The sequence below is a fragment of the Rhinoderma darwinii genome, chromosome 1 (genome assembly GCF_050947455.1).
Source record: "Rhinoderma darwinii isolate aRhiDar2 chromosome 1, aRhiDar2.hap1, whole genome shotgun sequence".
Taxonomy (NCBI): Eukaryota; Metazoa; Chordata; class Amphibia; order Anura; family Rhinodermatidae; genus Rhinoderma; species Rhinoderma darwinii.
The window spans coordinates 247498056-247511323 of NC_134687.1; the positions used below are offsets into that span (position 1 = coordinate 247498056).

The following is a 13268-nucleotide window of genomic DNA, read 5'->3' on the forward strand; positions in this document are numbered from 1 at the left end:
TTTCTATATGCCGTTTTGAATACTTTGAGGGGTCTAGTTTTTAAAATGGGGTGTTTTATGGGGGTTTCTAATACATAGGCCCCTCAAATCCACTTCAGAACTGAACTGGTACCTTCAAAAAAAGGCTTTTGAAATTTTCTTAAGAATATGAGAAATTGCTGTTTATGTTCTAAGCCTTGTAACGTCCAAGAAAAATAAAATAATGTTCAAAAAACGATGCCAATCTAAAGTAGACATATGGGAAATGTGAACTAGTAACTATTTTGGGTGGTATAACCGTCTGTTTTTCAAGCAGATGCATTTAAATTCTGAAAAATGCTATTTTTTGTAAATTTTCTCTAAATTTTGCAATTTTTCACAAATAAAGACTGAATATATCGACCAAATTTTACCACGAACATGAAGCCCAATGTGTCACGAGAAAACAATCTCAGAATCGCTTAGATAGGTTTAAGCATTCCGACGTTATTACCACATAAAGTGAAATATGTCAGATTTGAAAAATGGCCTCTGAGCCTTAAGGCCCAAACTAGGCTGCGTCCTTAAGGGGTTAAGCTGTGTAACTTCTGCGATCTGACGAGAGCAGGCACATTCAGCTTAGAATGGCCATTGACATTAAATGCTTTAATCCATAGTCCTTTTTAATCGATTGTGAAACAAAATCTAAACGACATAATAAAAAGTCAACCGCACCACGGATTCCCAGACAGTCTCCCACACTGGTACTAGCGAGGCCTTAAGCTGTGTAACTTCTGCGATCTGACGAGAGGAGGCACATTCAGCTTAGAATGGCCATTGACATTAAATGCTTTAATCCATAGTCCTTTTTAATCGATTGTGAAACAAAATCTAAACGACATAATAAAAAGTCAACTGCACCACGGATTCCCAGACAGTCTCCCACACTGGTACTAGCGAGGCGTTAAGCTGTGTAACTTCTGCGATCTAACGAGAGCAGGCACATTCACCTTAGAATGGCCATCGACATTAAATCCTTTAATCCATAGTCCTTTTTAATCGATTGTGAAACAAAATCTAAACTACATAATAAAAAGTCAACCGCACCACAGATTCCCAGACAGTCTCCCACACTGGAACTAGCGAGGCCTTAAGCTGTGTAACTTCTGCGATCTGACGAGAGCAGTCACATTCAGCTTAGAATGGCCATTGACATTAAAAGCCTTAATCCATAGTCCTATTTAATATATTGTGAAACAAAATCTAACCAACATAATAAAAAGTCAACCGCACCACGGATTCCCAGACAGTCTCCCACACTGGTACTAGCGAGGCCTTAAGCTGTGTAACTTCTGCGATCTGACGAGAGCAGGGACATTCAGTTTAGAATGGCCATTGACATGAAATGCTTTAATCCATAGTCTTTTTTAATCGATTGTGAAACAAAATCGAAACGACATAATAAAAAGTCAACCGCACCACAGATTCCCAGACAGTCTCCCACACTGGTACTAGCGAGGCCTTAAGCTGTGTAACTTCTGCGATCTGACGAGAGCAGGCACATTCAGCTTAGAATGGCCATTGACATTAAATGCTTTAATCCATAGTCCTTTTTAATCGATTGTGAAACAAAATCTAAACGACATAATAAAAAGTCAACCGCACCACGGATTCCCAGACAGTTTCCCACACTGGTACTAGCGAGGCCTTAAGCTGTGTAACTTCTGCGATCTGACAAGAGCAGGGACATTCAGCTTAGAATGGTCATTGACATAAAATGCTTTAATCCATAGTCCTTTTTAATTGATTGTGAAACAAAATCTAAACGACATAATAAAAATTCAACCGCACCACGGATTCCCAGACAGTCTCCCACACTGGTACTAGCGAGGCGTTAAGCTGTGTAACTTCTGCGATCTAACGAGAGCAGGGACATTCAGCTTAGAATGGCCATTGACATTAAAGACTTTAATCCATAGTCCTTTTTAATCGATTGTGAAACAAAATCTAAACGACATAATAAAAATTCAACCGCACCACGGATTCCCAGACAGTCTCCCACACTGGTACTAGCGAGGCCTTAAGCTGTGTAATTTCTGCGTTCTGACCAGAGCAGGCACATTCAGCGTAGAATGGCCATTGACGTTAAATGCTTTAATCCATAGTCCTATTTAATCTATTGTGAAACAAAATCTAAACGACATAATATAAAGTCAACCGCACCACGGATTCCCAGACAGTCTCTCACACTGGTACTAGCGAGGCTTTAAGCTGTGTAACTTCTGCGATCTGACGAGAGCAGGCACATTCAGCTTAGAATGGCCATTGACGTTAAATGCTTTAATCCATAGTCCTATTTAATCTATTGTGAAACAAAATCTAAACGACATAATAAAAAGTCAACCGCACCACGGATTCCCAGACAGTCTCCCACACTGGTACTAGCGAGGCCTTAAGCTGTGTAACTTCTGCGATCTGACGAGAGCAGGCACATTCAGCTTAGAATGGCCATTGACAATAAATGCTTTAATCCATAGTCCTTTTTAATCGATTGTGAAACAAAATCTAAACGACATAATAAAAAGTCAACCGCACCACGGATTCCCAGACAGTCTCCCACACTGGTACTAGCGAGGCCTTAAGCTGTGTAATTTCTGCGATCTGACGAGAGCAGGCACATTCAGCTTAGAATGGCCATTGACGTTAAATGCTTTAATCCATAGTCCTATTTAATCTATTGTGAAACAAAATCTAAACGACATAATAAAAAGTCAACCGCACCACAGATTCCCAGACAGTCTCCCACACTGGTACTAGCGAGGCCTTAAGCTGTGTAACTTCTGCGATCTGACGAGAGCAGGCACATTCAGCTTAGAATTGCCATTGACCTTAAATGCTTTAATCCATAGTCCTTTTTAATCGATTGTGAAACAAAATCTAAACGACATAATAAAAAGTCAACCGCACCACGGATTCCCAGACAGTCTCCCACACTGGTACTAGCGAGGCCTTAAGCTGTGTAATTTCTGCGATCTGACGAGAGCAGGGACATTCAGCTTAGAATGGCCATTGACATTAAATGCTTTAATCCATAGTCCTTTTTAATCGATTGTGAAACAAAATCTAAACGACATAATAAAAATTCAACCACACCACGGATTCCCAGACAGTCTCCCACACTGGTACTAGCGAGGCCTTAAGCTGTGTAACTTCTGCGATCTGACGAGAGCAGGAACATTCAGCTTAGAATGGCCATTGACGTTATATGCTTTAATCCATAGTCCTATTTAATCTATTGTGAAACAAAATCTAAACGACATAATAAAAAGTCAACCGCACCACGGATTCCCAGACAGTCTCCCACACTGGTACTAGCGAGGCCTTAAGCTGTGTAACTTCTGCGTTCTGACCAGAGCAGGCACATTCAGCTTAGAATGGCCATTGACATTAAATGCTTTAATCCATAGTCCTATTTAATCTATTGTGAAACAAAATCTAAACGACATAATAAAAAGTCAACCGCACCACGGATTCCCAGACAGTCTCCCACACTGGTACTAGCGAGGCCTTAAGCTGTGTAACTTCTGCGATCTGACGAGAGCAGGCACATTCAGCTTAGAATGGCCATTGACGTTAAATGCTTTAATCCATAGTCCTATTTAATCTATTGTGAAACAAAATCTAAACGACATAATAAAAAGTCAACCGCACCACGGATTCCCAGACAGTCTCCCACACTGGTACTAGCGAGGCCTTAAGCTGTGTAACTTCTGCGATCTGACGAGAGCAGGCACATTCAGCTTAGAATGGCCATTGACATTAAATGCTTTAATCCATAGTCCTTTTTAATCGATTGTGAAACAAAATCTAAACGACATAATAAAAAGTCAACCGCACCACGGATTCCCAGACAGTCTCCCACACTAGTACTAGCGAGGCCTTAAGCTGTGTAACTTCTGCGATCTGACGAGAGCAGGCACATTCAGCTTAGAATGGCCATTGACATTAAATGCTTTAATCCATAGTCCTTTTTAATCGATTGTGAAACAAAATCTAAACGACATAATGAAAAGTCAACCGCACCACGGATTCCCAGACAGTCTCCCACACTGGTACTAGTGAGGCCTTAAGCTGTGTAACTTCAGCGATCTGACGAGAGCAGGCACATTCAGCTTAGAATGCCCATTGACACTAAATGCTTTAATCCATAGTCCTTTTTAATCGATTGTGAAACAAAATCTAAACGACATAATAAGAAGGCAACCGCACCACGGATTCCCAGACAGTCTCCCACACTGGTACTAGCGAGGCCTTAAGCTGTGTAACTTCTGCGATCTGACGAGAGCAGGCACATTCAGCTTAGAATGGCCATTGTCGTTATATGCTTTCATCCATAGTCCTATTTAATCTATTGTGAAACAAAATCTAAACGACATAATAAAAAGTCAACCGCACCACGGATTCCCAGACAGTCTCCCACACTGGTACTAGCAAGGCGTTAAGCTGTGTAACTTCTGCGACCTAACTAGAGCAGGCACATTCAGCTTAGAATGGCCATTGACATTAAATGCTTTAATCCATAGTCCTTTTTAATCGATTGTGAAACAAAATCTAAACGACATAATAAAAAGTCAACCGCACCACGGATTCCCAGACAGTCTCCCACACTGGTACTAGCAAGGCCTTAAGCTGTGTAACTTCTGCGATCTGACGAGAGCAGGCACATTCAGCTTAGAATGGCCATTGACATTAAAAGCCTTAATCCATAGTCCTATTTAATCTATTGTGAAACAAAATCTAAACAACATAATAAAAAGTCAACCGCGCCACGGATTCCCAGACAGTCTCCCACACTGGTACTAGGGAGGCCTTAAGCTGTGTAACTTCTGCGATCTGACGAGAGCAGGGACATTCAGCTTACACTGGCCATTGACATTAAAGGCTTTAATCCATAGTCCTTTTTAATCGATTGTGAAACAAAATCTAAACGACATAATAAAAATTCAACCGCACCACGGATTCCCAGACAGTCTCCCACACTGGTACTAGCGAGGCCTTAAGCTGTGTAACTTCTGTGATCTGACGAGAGCAGGCACATTCAGCTTAGAATTGCCATTGACCTTAAATGCTTTAATCCATAGTCCTTTTTAATCGATTGTGAAACAAAATCTAAACGACATAATAAAAAGTCAACCGCACCACGGATTCCCAGACAGTCTCCCACACTGGTACTAGCGAGGCCTTAAACTGTGTAATTTCTGCGACCTGACGAGAGCAGGGACATTCAGCTTAGAATGGCCATTGACATTAAATGCTTTAATCCATAGTCCTTTTTAATCGATTGTGAAACAAAATCTAAACGACATAATAAAAATTCAACCACACCACGGATTCCCAGACAGTCTCCCACACTGGTACTAGCGAGGCCTTAAGCTGTGTAACTTCTGCGATCTGACGAGAGCAGGTACATTCAGCTTAGAATGGCCATTGACGTTATATGCTTTAATCCATAGTCCTATTTAATCTATTGTGAAACAAAATCTAAACGACATAATAAAAAGTCAACCGCACCACGGATTCCCAGACAGTCTCCCACACTGGTACTAGCGAGGCTTTAAGCTGTGTAACTTCTGCGATCTAACGAGAGCAGGCACATTCAGCTTAGAATGGCCATTGACATTAAATGCTTTAATCCATAGTCCTTTTTAATCGATTGTGAAACAAAATCTAAACGACATAATAAAAAGTCAAACGCACCACGGATTCCCAGACAGTCTCCCACACTGGTACTAGCGAGGTCTTAAGCTGTGTAACTTCTGCGATCTGACGAGAGCAGGCACATTCAGCTTAGAATGGCCTTTGACATTAAAAGCCTTAATCCATAGTCCTATTTAATCTATTGTGAAACAAAATCTAAACAACATAATAAAAAGTCAACCGCACCACGGATTCCCAGACAGTCTCCCACACTGGTACTAAGGAGGCCTTAAGCTGTGTAACTTCTGCGATCTGACGAGAGCAGGGACATTCAGCTTAGAATGGCCATTGACATTAAAGGCTTTAATCCATAGTCCTTTTTAATCGATTGTGAAACAAAATCTAAACGACATAATAAAAATTCAACCGCACCACGGATTCCCAGACAGTCTCCCACACTGGTACTAGCGAGGCCTTAAGCTGTGTAACTTCTGCATTCTGACCAGAGCAGGCACATTCAGCTTAGAATGGCCATTGACGTTAAATGCTTTAATCCATAGTCCTATTTAATCTATTGTGAAACAAAATCTAAACGACATAATAAAAAGTCAACCGCACCACGGATTCCCAGACAGTCTCCCACACTGGTACTAGCGAGGCCTTAAGCTGTGTAACTTCTGCGATCTGACGAGAGCAGGCACATTCAGCTTAGAATGGCCATTGACATTAAATGCTTTAATCCATAGTACTTTTTAATCGATTGTGAAACAAAATCTAAACGACATAATAAAAAGTCAACCGCACCACGGATTCCCAGACAGTCTCCCACACTTGTAATAGCGAGGCCTTAAGCTGTGCAACTTCTGCGATCTGACGAGAGCAGGGACATTCAGCTTAGAATTGCCATTGACGTTAAATGCTTTAATCCATAGTCCTATTTAATCTATTGTGAAACAAAATCTAAACGACATAATAAAAAGTCAACTGCACCACGGATTCCCAGACAGTCTCCCACACTAGTACTAGCGAGGCGTTAAGCTGTGTAACTTCAGAGATCTAACGAGAGCAGGCACATTCAGCTTAGAATGGCCATTGACATTAAATGCTTTAATCCATAGTCCTTTTTAATCGATTGTGAAACAAAATCTAAACGACATAATAAAAAGTCAACCGCACCACTGATTCCCAGACAGTCTCCCACACTGGTACTAGCAAGGCCATAAACTGTGTAACTTCTGTGATCTGACGATAGCAGGCACATTCAGCTTAGAATGGCCATTGACATTAAAAGCCTTAATCCATAGTCCTATTTAATCTATTGTGAAACAAAATCTAAACAACATAATAAAAAGTCAACCGCACCACGGATTCCCAGACAGTCTCCCACACTTGTACTAGCGAGGCCTTAAGCTGTGCAACTTCTGCGATCTGACGAGAGCAGGGACATTCAGCTTAGAATGGCCATTGACGTTAAATGCTTTAATCCATAGTCCTATTTAATCTATTGTGAAACAAAATCTAAACGACATAATAAAAAGTCAACCGCACCACGGATTCCCAGACAGTCTCCCACACTAGTACTAGCGAGGCGTTAAGCTGTGTAACTTCTGCGATCTAACGAGAGCAGGCACATTCAGCTTAGAATGGCCATTGGCATTAAATGCTTTAATCCATAGTCCTTTTTAATCGATTGTGAAACAAAATCTAAACGACATAATAAAAAGTCAAACGCACCACGGATTCCCAGACAGTCTCCCACACTGGTACTAGCGAGGCCTTAAGCTGTGTAACTTCTGCGATCTGACGAGAGCATTCACATTCAGCTTAGAATGGCCATTGACATCAAAAAATGCTTTAATCCATAGTCCTTTTTAATCGATTGTGAAACAAAATCTAAACGACATAATAAAAAGTCAACTGCACCACGGATTCCCAGACAGTCTCCCACACTGGTACTAGCGAGGCCTTAAGCTGTGTAACTTCTGCAATCTGACGAGAGCAGGGACATTAAGCTTAGAATTGCCATTGACATTAAATGCTTTAATCCATAGTCCTTTTTAATCGATTGTGAAACAAAATCTAAACGACATAATAAAAATTCAACCGCACCACGGATTCCCAGACAGTCTCCCACACTGGTACTAGCGAGGCCTTAAGCTGTGTAACTTTTGCGATCTGACGAGAGCAGGCACATTCAGCTTAGAATGGCCATTGACGTTAAATGCTTTAATCCATAGTCCTATTTAATCTATTGTGAAACAAAATCTAAACGACATTATAAAAAGTCAACCGCACCACGGATTCCCAGACAGTCTCCCACACTGGTACTAGCGAGGCGTAAAGCTGTTTAACTTCTGCGATTTAACGAGAGCAGGCACATTCAGCTTAGAATGGCCATTAACATTAAATGCTTTAATCCATAGTCCTTTTTAATCGATTGTGAAACAAAATCTAAACGACATAATAAAAAGTCAACCGCACCACGGATTCCCAGACAGTCTCCCACACTGGTACTAGCGAGGCCTTAAGCTGTGTAACTTCTGCGATCTGACGAGAGCAGGCACATTCAGCTTAGAATGGCCATTGACATTAAATCCTTTAATCCATAGTCCTTTTTAATCGATTGTGAAACAAAATCTAAACGACATAATAAAAAGTCAACCGCACCATGGATTCCCAGACAGTCTCCCACACTGGTACTAGCGAGGCCTTAAAGCTGTGTAACTTCTGCGATCTGACGAGAGCAGGGACATTCAGCTTAGAATGGCCATTGACATTAAATGCTTTAATCCATAGTCCTTTTTAATCGATTGTGAAACAAAATCTAAACGACATAATAAAAATTCAACCGCACCACGGATTCCCACACTGGTACTAGCGAGGACTTAAGCTGTGTAACTTCTGCGATCTGACGAGAGCAGGCACATTCAGCTTAGAATGGCCATTGACATTAAATCCTTTAATCCATAGTCCTATTTAATCTATTGTGAAACAAAATCTAAACGACATAATAAAATGTCAACCGCACCACGGATTCCCAGACAGTCTCCCACACTGGTACTAGCGAGACGTTAAGCTGTGTAACTTCTGCGATCTAACGAGAGCAGGCACATTCATCTTAGAATGGCCATTGACATTAAATGCTTTAATCCATAGTCCTTTTTAATCGATTGTGAAACAAAATCTAAACGGCATAATAGAAAGTCAACCGCACCACGGATTCCCACACTGGTACTAGCGAGGCCTTAAGCTGTGTAACTTCTGCGATCTGACGAGAGCAGGCACATTCAGCTTAGAATGACCATTGACATTAAAAGCCTTAATCCATAGTCCTATTTAATCTATTGTGAAACAAAATCTAAACAACATAATGAAAAGTCAACCGCACCACGGATTCCCAGACACTTTTTCCCACACTGGTACTAGCGAGGCCTTAAGCTGTGTAACTTCTGCGATCTGACGAGAGCAGGGACATTCGGCTTAGAATTGCCATTGACGTCAAGTGCTTTAATCCATAGTCCTATTTAATCTATTGTGAAACAAAATCTAAACGACATAATAAAAAGTCAACCGCACCATGGATTCCCAGACAGTCTCCCACACTGGTACTAGCAAGGCCATAAGCTGTGTAACTTCTGCGATCTGACGATAGCAGGCACATTCAGCTTAGAATGGCCATTGACATTAAAAGCCTTAATCCATAGTCCTATTTAATCTATTGTGAAACAGAATCTAAACAACATAATAAAAAGTCAACCGCACCACGGATTCCCAGACAGTCTCCCACACTGGTACTAGCGAGGCCTTAAGCTGTGTAACTTCTGCGATCTGACGAGAGCAGGCACATTCAGCTTAGAAGGGCCATTGACATTAAATGATTTAATCCATAGTCCTTTTTAATCGATTGTGAAACAAAATCTAAACGACATAATAAAAATTCAACCGCACCACGGATTCCCAGACAGTCTCCCACACTGGTACTAGCGAGGCGTTAAGCTGTGTAACTTCAGCGATCTAACGAGAGCAGGCACATTCAGCTTAGAATGGCCATTGACATTAAATGCTTTAATCCATAGTCCTTTTTAATCGATTGTGAAACAAAATCTAAACGACATAATAAAAAGTCAACCGCACCACGGATTCGCAGACAGTCTCCCACACTGGTACAAGCAAGGCCATAAGCTGTGTAACTTCTGCGATCTGACGATAGCAGGCACATTCAGCTTAGAATGGCCATTGACAGTAAAAACCTTAATCCATAGTCCTATTTAATCTATTGTGAAACAAAATCTAAACAACATAATAAAAGGTCAACCGCACCACGGATTCCCAGACAGTCTCCCACACTGGTACTAGCGAGGCCTTAAGCTGTGTAACTTCTGCGATCTGACGAGAGCAGGGACATTCAGCTTAGAATGGCCATTGACATTAAATGCTATAATCCATAGTCCTTTTTAATCGATTGTGAAACAAAATCTAAACGACATAATAAAAATTCAACCGCACCACGGATTCCCAGACAGTCTCCCACACTGGTACTAGCGAGGCCTTAAGCTGTGTAACTTCTGCGTTCTGACGAGGGCAGGCACATTCAGCTTAGAATGGCCATTGACGTTAAATGCTTTAATCTATAGTCCTATTTAATCTATTGTGAAACAAAATCTAAACGACATAATAAAAAGTCAACCACACCACGGATTCCCAGACAGTCTCCCACACTGGTACTAGCGAGGCCTTAAGCTGTGTAACTTCTGCGATCTGACGAGAGCAGGCACATTCAGCTTAGAATGGCCATTGACTTTAAATGCTTTAATCCATAGTCCTTTTTAATCGATTGTGAAACAAAATCTAAACGACATAATAAGAAGTCAACCGCACCACGGATTCCCAGACAGTCTCCCACACTGGTACTAGCGAGGCCTTAAGCTGTGTAACTTCTGTGATCTGACGAGAGCAGGCACATTCAGCTTAGAATGGCCATTGACATTAAATGATTTAATCCATAGTCCTTTTTAATCGATTGTGAAACAAAATCTAAACGACATAATAAAAATTCAACCGCTCCACGGATTCCCAGACAGTCTCCCACACTGGTACTAGCGAGGCGTTAAGCTGTGTAACTTCAGCGATCTAACGAGAGCAGGCACATTCAGCTTAGAATGGCCATTGACATTAAATGCTTTAATCCATAGTCCTTTTTAATCGATTGTGAAACAAAATCTAAACGACATAATAAAAAGTCAACCGCACCACGGATTCCCAGACAGTCTCCCACACTGGTACTAGCAAGGCCATAAGCTGTGTAACTTCTGCGATCTGACGATAGCAGGCACATTCAGCTTAGAATGGCCATTGACATTAAAAGCCTTAATCCATAGTCCTATTTAATCTATTGTGAAACAAAATCTAAACAACATAATAAAAATTCAACCGCACCACGGATTCCCAGACAGTCTCCCACACTGGTACTAGCGAGGCCTTAAGCTGTGTAACTTCTGCGATCTGACGAGAGCAGGGACATTCAGCTTAGAATGGCCATTGACATTAAATGCTATATTCCATAGTCCTTTTTAATCGATTGTGAAACAAAATCTAAACGACATAATAAAAAGTCAACCGCACCACGGATTCCCGGACAGTCTCCCACACTGGTACTAGCGAGGCCTTAAGCTGTGTAACTTCTGCGTTCTGACGAGAGCAGGCACATTCAGCTTAGAATGGCCATTGACGTTAAACGCTTTAATCTATAGTCCTATTTAATCTATTGTGAAACAAAATCTAAACGACATAATAAAAAGTCAACCGCACCACGGATTCCCAGACAGTCTCCCACACTGGTACTAGCGAGGCCTTAAGCTGTGTAACTTCTGCGATCTGACGAGAGCAGGCACATGCAGCTTAGAATGGCCATTGACATTAAATGCTTTAATCCATAGTCCTTTTTAATCGATTGTGAAACAAAATCTAAACGACATAATAAAAAGTCAACCGCACCACGGATTCCCAGATAGTCTCCCACACTAGTACTACCGAGGCCTTAAGCTGTGTAACTTCTGCGATCTGACGAGAGCAGGCACATTCAGCTTAGAATTGCCATTGACATTAAATGCTTTAATCCATAGTCCTTTTTAATCGATTGTGAAACAAAATCTAAACGACATAATAAAAAGTCAACCGCACCACGGATTCCCAGACAGTCTCCCACACTTGTACTAGCGAGGCCTTAAGCTGTGTAACTTCTGTGATCTGATGAGAGCAGGCACATTCAGCTTAGAATGGCCATTGACTTTAAATGTTTTAATCCATAGTCCTTTTTAATCGATTGTGAAACAAAAGCTAAACGACATAATAAAAAGTCAACCGCACCACGGATTCCCAGACAGTCTCCCACACGGGTACTAGCGAGGCCTTAAGCTGTGTAACTTCTGCGATCTGACGAGAGCAGGGACATTCAGCTTAGAATGGGCATTGACATTAAATGTTTTAATCCATAGTCCTTTTTAATCGATTGTGAAACAAAATCTAAACGACATAATAAAAATTTAACAACACCACGGATTCCCAGACAGTCTCCCACAATGATACTAGTGAGGCCTTAAGCTGTGTAACTTCTGCGTTCTGACGAGAGCAGGCACATTCAGCTTAGAATGGCCATTGACGTTAAATGCATTAATCCATAGTCCTATTTAATCTATTGTGAAACAAAATCTAAACGACATAATAAAAAGTCAACCGCACCACGGATTCCCAGACAGTCTCCCACACTGGTACTAGCGAGGCCTTAAGCTGTGTAACTTCTGCGATCTGACGAGAGCAGGCACATTCAGCTTAGAATGGCCATTGACATTAAAAGCCTTACTCCATAGTCCCATTTAATCTATTGTGAAACAAAATCTAAACAACATAATAAAGAGTCAACCGCACCACGGATTCCCAGACAGTCTCCCACACTGGTACTAGCGAGGCCTTAAGCTGTGTAACTTCTGCGTTCTGATGAGAGCAGGCACATTCAGCTTAGAATGGCCATTGACGTTAAATGCTTTAATCTATAGTCCTATTTAATCTATTGTGAAACAAAATCTAAACGACATAATAAAAATTCAACCGCACCACGGATTCCCAGACAGTCTCCCACACTGGTACTAGCGAGGCCTTAAGCTGTGTAACTTCTGCGATCTGACGAGAGCAGGGACATTCAGCTTAGAATGGCCATTGACATTAAATGCTATAATCCATAGTCCTTTTTAATCGATTGTGAAACAAAATCTAAACGACATAATAAAAATTCAACCGCACCACGGATTCCCAGACAGTCTCCCACACTGGTACTAGCGAGGCGTTAAGCTGTGTAACTTCAGCGATCTAACGAGAGCAGGCACATTCAGCTTAGAATGGCCATTGACATTGAATGCTTTAATCCATAGTCCTTTTTAATCGATTGTGAAACAAAATCTAAACATAATAAAAAGTCAACCGCACCACGGATTCCCAGACAGTCTTCCACACTGGTACTAGCAAGGCCATAAGCTGTGTAACTTCTGCGATCTGACGATAGCAGGCACATTCAGCTTAGAATGGCCATTGACATTAAAAGCCTTAATCCATAGTCCTAT

The 13268-nt window shown here is 41.4% G+C and overlaps 49 pseudogenes; all 49 read right to left on the reverse strand.

Annotated features, from left to right (window-relative positions):
* Positions 1-681: 681 nt before the first annotated feature.
* On the reverse strand, positions 682-800 carry LOC142680004 (5S ribosomal RNA; annotated as a pseudogene).
* Positions 801-1053: 253 nt separating this feature from the next.
* Positions 1054-1172, reverse strand: LOC142705079 (5S ribosomal RNA; annotated as a pseudogene).
* Positions 1173-1239: 67 nt separating this feature from the next.
* Positions 1240-1358, reverse strand: LOC142737704 (5S ribosomal RNA; annotated as a pseudogene).
* Positions 1359-1425: 67 nt separating this feature from the next.
* Positions 1426-1544, reverse strand: LOC142730119 (5S ribosomal RNA; annotated as a pseudogene).
* Positions 1545-1611: 67 nt separating this feature from the next.
* On the reverse strand, positions 1612-1730 carry LOC142707452 (5S ribosomal RNA; annotated as a pseudogene).
* A 439-nt stretch (positions 1731-2169) lies between these two features.
* On the reverse strand, positions 2170-2288 carry LOC142702218 (5S ribosomal RNA; annotated as a pseudogene).
* A 67-nt stretch (positions 2289-2355) lies between these two features.
* LOC142673174 (5S ribosomal RNA) lies at positions 2356-2474 on the reverse strand (annotated as a pseudogene).
* Positions 2475-2541: 67 nt separating this feature from the next.
* LOC142736997 (5S ribosomal RNA) lies at positions 2542-2660 on the reverse strand (annotated as a pseudogene).
* Positions 2661-2727: 67 nt separating this feature from the next.
* On the reverse strand, positions 2728-2846 carry LOC142737089 (5S ribosomal RNA; annotated as a pseudogene).
* Positions 2847-2913: 67 nt separating this feature from the next.
* On the reverse strand, positions 2914-3032 carry LOC142724096 (5S ribosomal RNA; annotated as a pseudogene).
* A 67-nt stretch (positions 3033-3099) lies between these two features.
* On the reverse strand, positions 3100-3218 carry LOC142666976 (5S ribosomal RNA; annotated as a pseudogene).
* Positions 3219-3285: 67 nt separating this feature from the next.
* On the reverse strand, positions 3286-3404 carry LOC142736701 (5S ribosomal RNA; annotated as a pseudogene).
* A 67-nt stretch (positions 3405-3471) lies between these two features.
* LOC142673296 (5S ribosomal RNA) lies at positions 3472-3590 on the reverse strand (annotated as a pseudogene).
* A 67-nt stretch (positions 3591-3657) lies between these two features.
* Positions 3658-3776, reverse strand: LOC142673417 (5S ribosomal RNA; annotated as a pseudogene).
* Positions 3777-3843: 67 nt separating this feature from the next.
* Positions 3844-3962, reverse strand: LOC142735928 (5S ribosomal RNA; annotated as a pseudogene).
* Positions 3963-4029: 67 nt separating this feature from the next.
* Positions 4030-4148, reverse strand: LOC142690389 (5S ribosomal RNA; annotated as a pseudogene).
* A 67-nt stretch (positions 4149-4215) lies between these two features.
* On the reverse strand, positions 4216-4334 carry LOC142736116 (5S ribosomal RNA; annotated as a pseudogene).
* Positions 4335-4587: 253 nt separating this feature from the next.
* On the reverse strand, positions 4588-4706 carry LOC142731722 (5S ribosomal RNA; annotated as a pseudogene).
* Positions 4707-4959: 253 nt separating this feature from the next.
* Positions 4960-5078, reverse strand: LOC142700313 (5S ribosomal RNA; annotated as a pseudogene).
* Positions 5079-5145: 67 nt separating this feature from the next.
* LOC142665806 (5S ribosomal RNA) lies at positions 5146-5264 on the reverse strand (annotated as a pseudogene).
* Positions 5265-5331: 67 nt separating this feature from the next.
* LOC142737109 (5S ribosomal RNA) lies at positions 5332-5450 on the reverse strand (annotated as a pseudogene).
* A 67-nt stretch (positions 5451-5517) lies between these two features.
* Positions 5518-5636, reverse strand: LOC142667330 (5S ribosomal RNA; annotated as a pseudogene).
* A 67-nt stretch (positions 5637-5703) lies between these two features.
* Positions 5704-5822, reverse strand: LOC142736037 (5S ribosomal RNA; annotated as a pseudogene).
* A 67-nt stretch (positions 5823-5889) lies between these two features.
* Positions 5890-6008, reverse strand: LOC142737379 (5S ribosomal RNA; annotated as a pseudogene).
* Positions 6009-6075: 67 nt separating this feature from the next.
* On the reverse strand, positions 6076-6194 carry LOC142707209 (5S ribosomal RNA; annotated as a pseudogene).
* A 67-nt stretch (positions 6195-6261) lies between these two features.
* On the reverse strand, positions 6262-6380 carry LOC142673538 (5S ribosomal RNA; annotated as a pseudogene).
* A 625-nt stretch (positions 6381-7005) lies between these two features.
* LOC142698224 (5S ribosomal RNA) lies at positions 7006-7124 on the reverse strand (annotated as a pseudogene).
* Positions 7125-7191: 67 nt separating this feature from the next.
* LOC142698413 (5S ribosomal RNA) lies at positions 7192-7310 on the reverse strand (annotated as a pseudogene).
* A 256-nt stretch (positions 7311-7566) lies between these two features.
* On the reverse strand, positions 7567-7685 carry LOC142697793 (5S ribosomal RNA; annotated as a pseudogene).
* Positions 7686-7752: 67 nt separating this feature from the next.
* Positions 7753-7871, reverse strand: LOC142673759 (5S ribosomal RNA; annotated as a pseudogene).
* A 67-nt stretch (positions 7872-7938) lies between these two features.
* LOC142693390 (5S ribosomal RNA) lies at positions 7939-8057 on the reverse strand (annotated as a pseudogene).
* Positions 8058-8124: 67 nt separating this feature from the next.
* Positions 8125-8243, reverse strand: LOC142673660 (5S ribosomal RNA; annotated as a pseudogene).
* A 67-nt stretch (positions 8244-8310) lies between these two features.
* Positions 8311-8430, reverse strand: LOC142707264 (5S ribosomal RNA; annotated as a pseudogene).
* A 789-nt stretch (positions 8431-9219) lies between these two features.
* On the reverse strand, positions 9220-9338 carry LOC142703323 (5S ribosomal RNA; annotated as a pseudogene).
* Positions 9339-9405: 67 nt separating this feature from the next.
* Positions 9406-9524, reverse strand: LOC142736371 (5S ribosomal RNA; annotated as a pseudogene).
* Positions 9525-9963: 439 nt separating this feature from the next.
* LOC142717441 (5S ribosomal RNA) lies at positions 9964-10082 on the reverse strand (annotated as a pseudogene).
* A 67-nt stretch (positions 10083-10149) lies between these two features.
* LOC142670180 (5S ribosomal RNA) lies at positions 10150-10268 on the reverse strand (annotated as a pseudogene).
* Positions 10269-10335: 67 nt separating this feature from the next.
* Positions 10336-10454, reverse strand: LOC142732887 (5S ribosomal RNA; annotated as a pseudogene).
* A 67-nt stretch (positions 10455-10521) lies between these two features.
* On the reverse strand, positions 10522-10640 carry LOC142736953 (5S ribosomal RNA; annotated as a pseudogene).
* A 439-nt stretch (positions 10641-11079) lies between these two features.
* LOC142737946 (5S ribosomal RNA) lies at positions 11080-11198 on the reverse strand (annotated as a pseudogene).
* Positions 11199-11265: 67 nt separating this feature from the next.
* Positions 11266-11384, reverse strand: LOC142716015 (5S ribosomal RNA; annotated as a pseudogene).
* Positions 11385-11451: 67 nt separating this feature from the next.
* Positions 11452-11570, reverse strand: LOC142729508 (5S ribosomal RNA; annotated as a pseudogene).
* Positions 11571-11637: 67 nt separating this feature from the next.
* On the reverse strand, positions 11638-11756 carry LOC142736582 (5S ribosomal RNA; annotated as a pseudogene).
* A 67-nt stretch (positions 11757-11823) lies between these two features.
* Positions 11824-11942, reverse strand: LOC142667098 (5S ribosomal RNA; annotated as a pseudogene).
* A 67-nt stretch (positions 11943-12009) lies between these two features.
* LOC142686631 (5S ribosomal RNA) lies at positions 12010-12128 on the reverse strand (annotated as a pseudogene).
* A 67-nt stretch (positions 12129-12195) lies between these two features.
* On the reverse strand, positions 12196-12314 carry LOC142694473 (5S ribosomal RNA; annotated as a pseudogene).
* A 67-nt stretch (positions 12315-12381) lies between these two features.
* LOC142673781 (5S ribosomal RNA) lies at positions 12382-12500 on the reverse strand (annotated as a pseudogene).
* Positions 12501-12567: 67 nt separating this feature from the next.
* On the reverse strand, positions 12568-12686 carry LOC142737533 (5S ribosomal RNA; annotated as a pseudogene).
* Positions 12687-12753: 67 nt separating this feature from the next.
* LOC142737947 (5S ribosomal RNA) lies at positions 12754-12872 on the reverse strand (annotated as a pseudogene).
* Between the last annotated feature and the right edge of the window lie 396 nt (positions 12873-13268).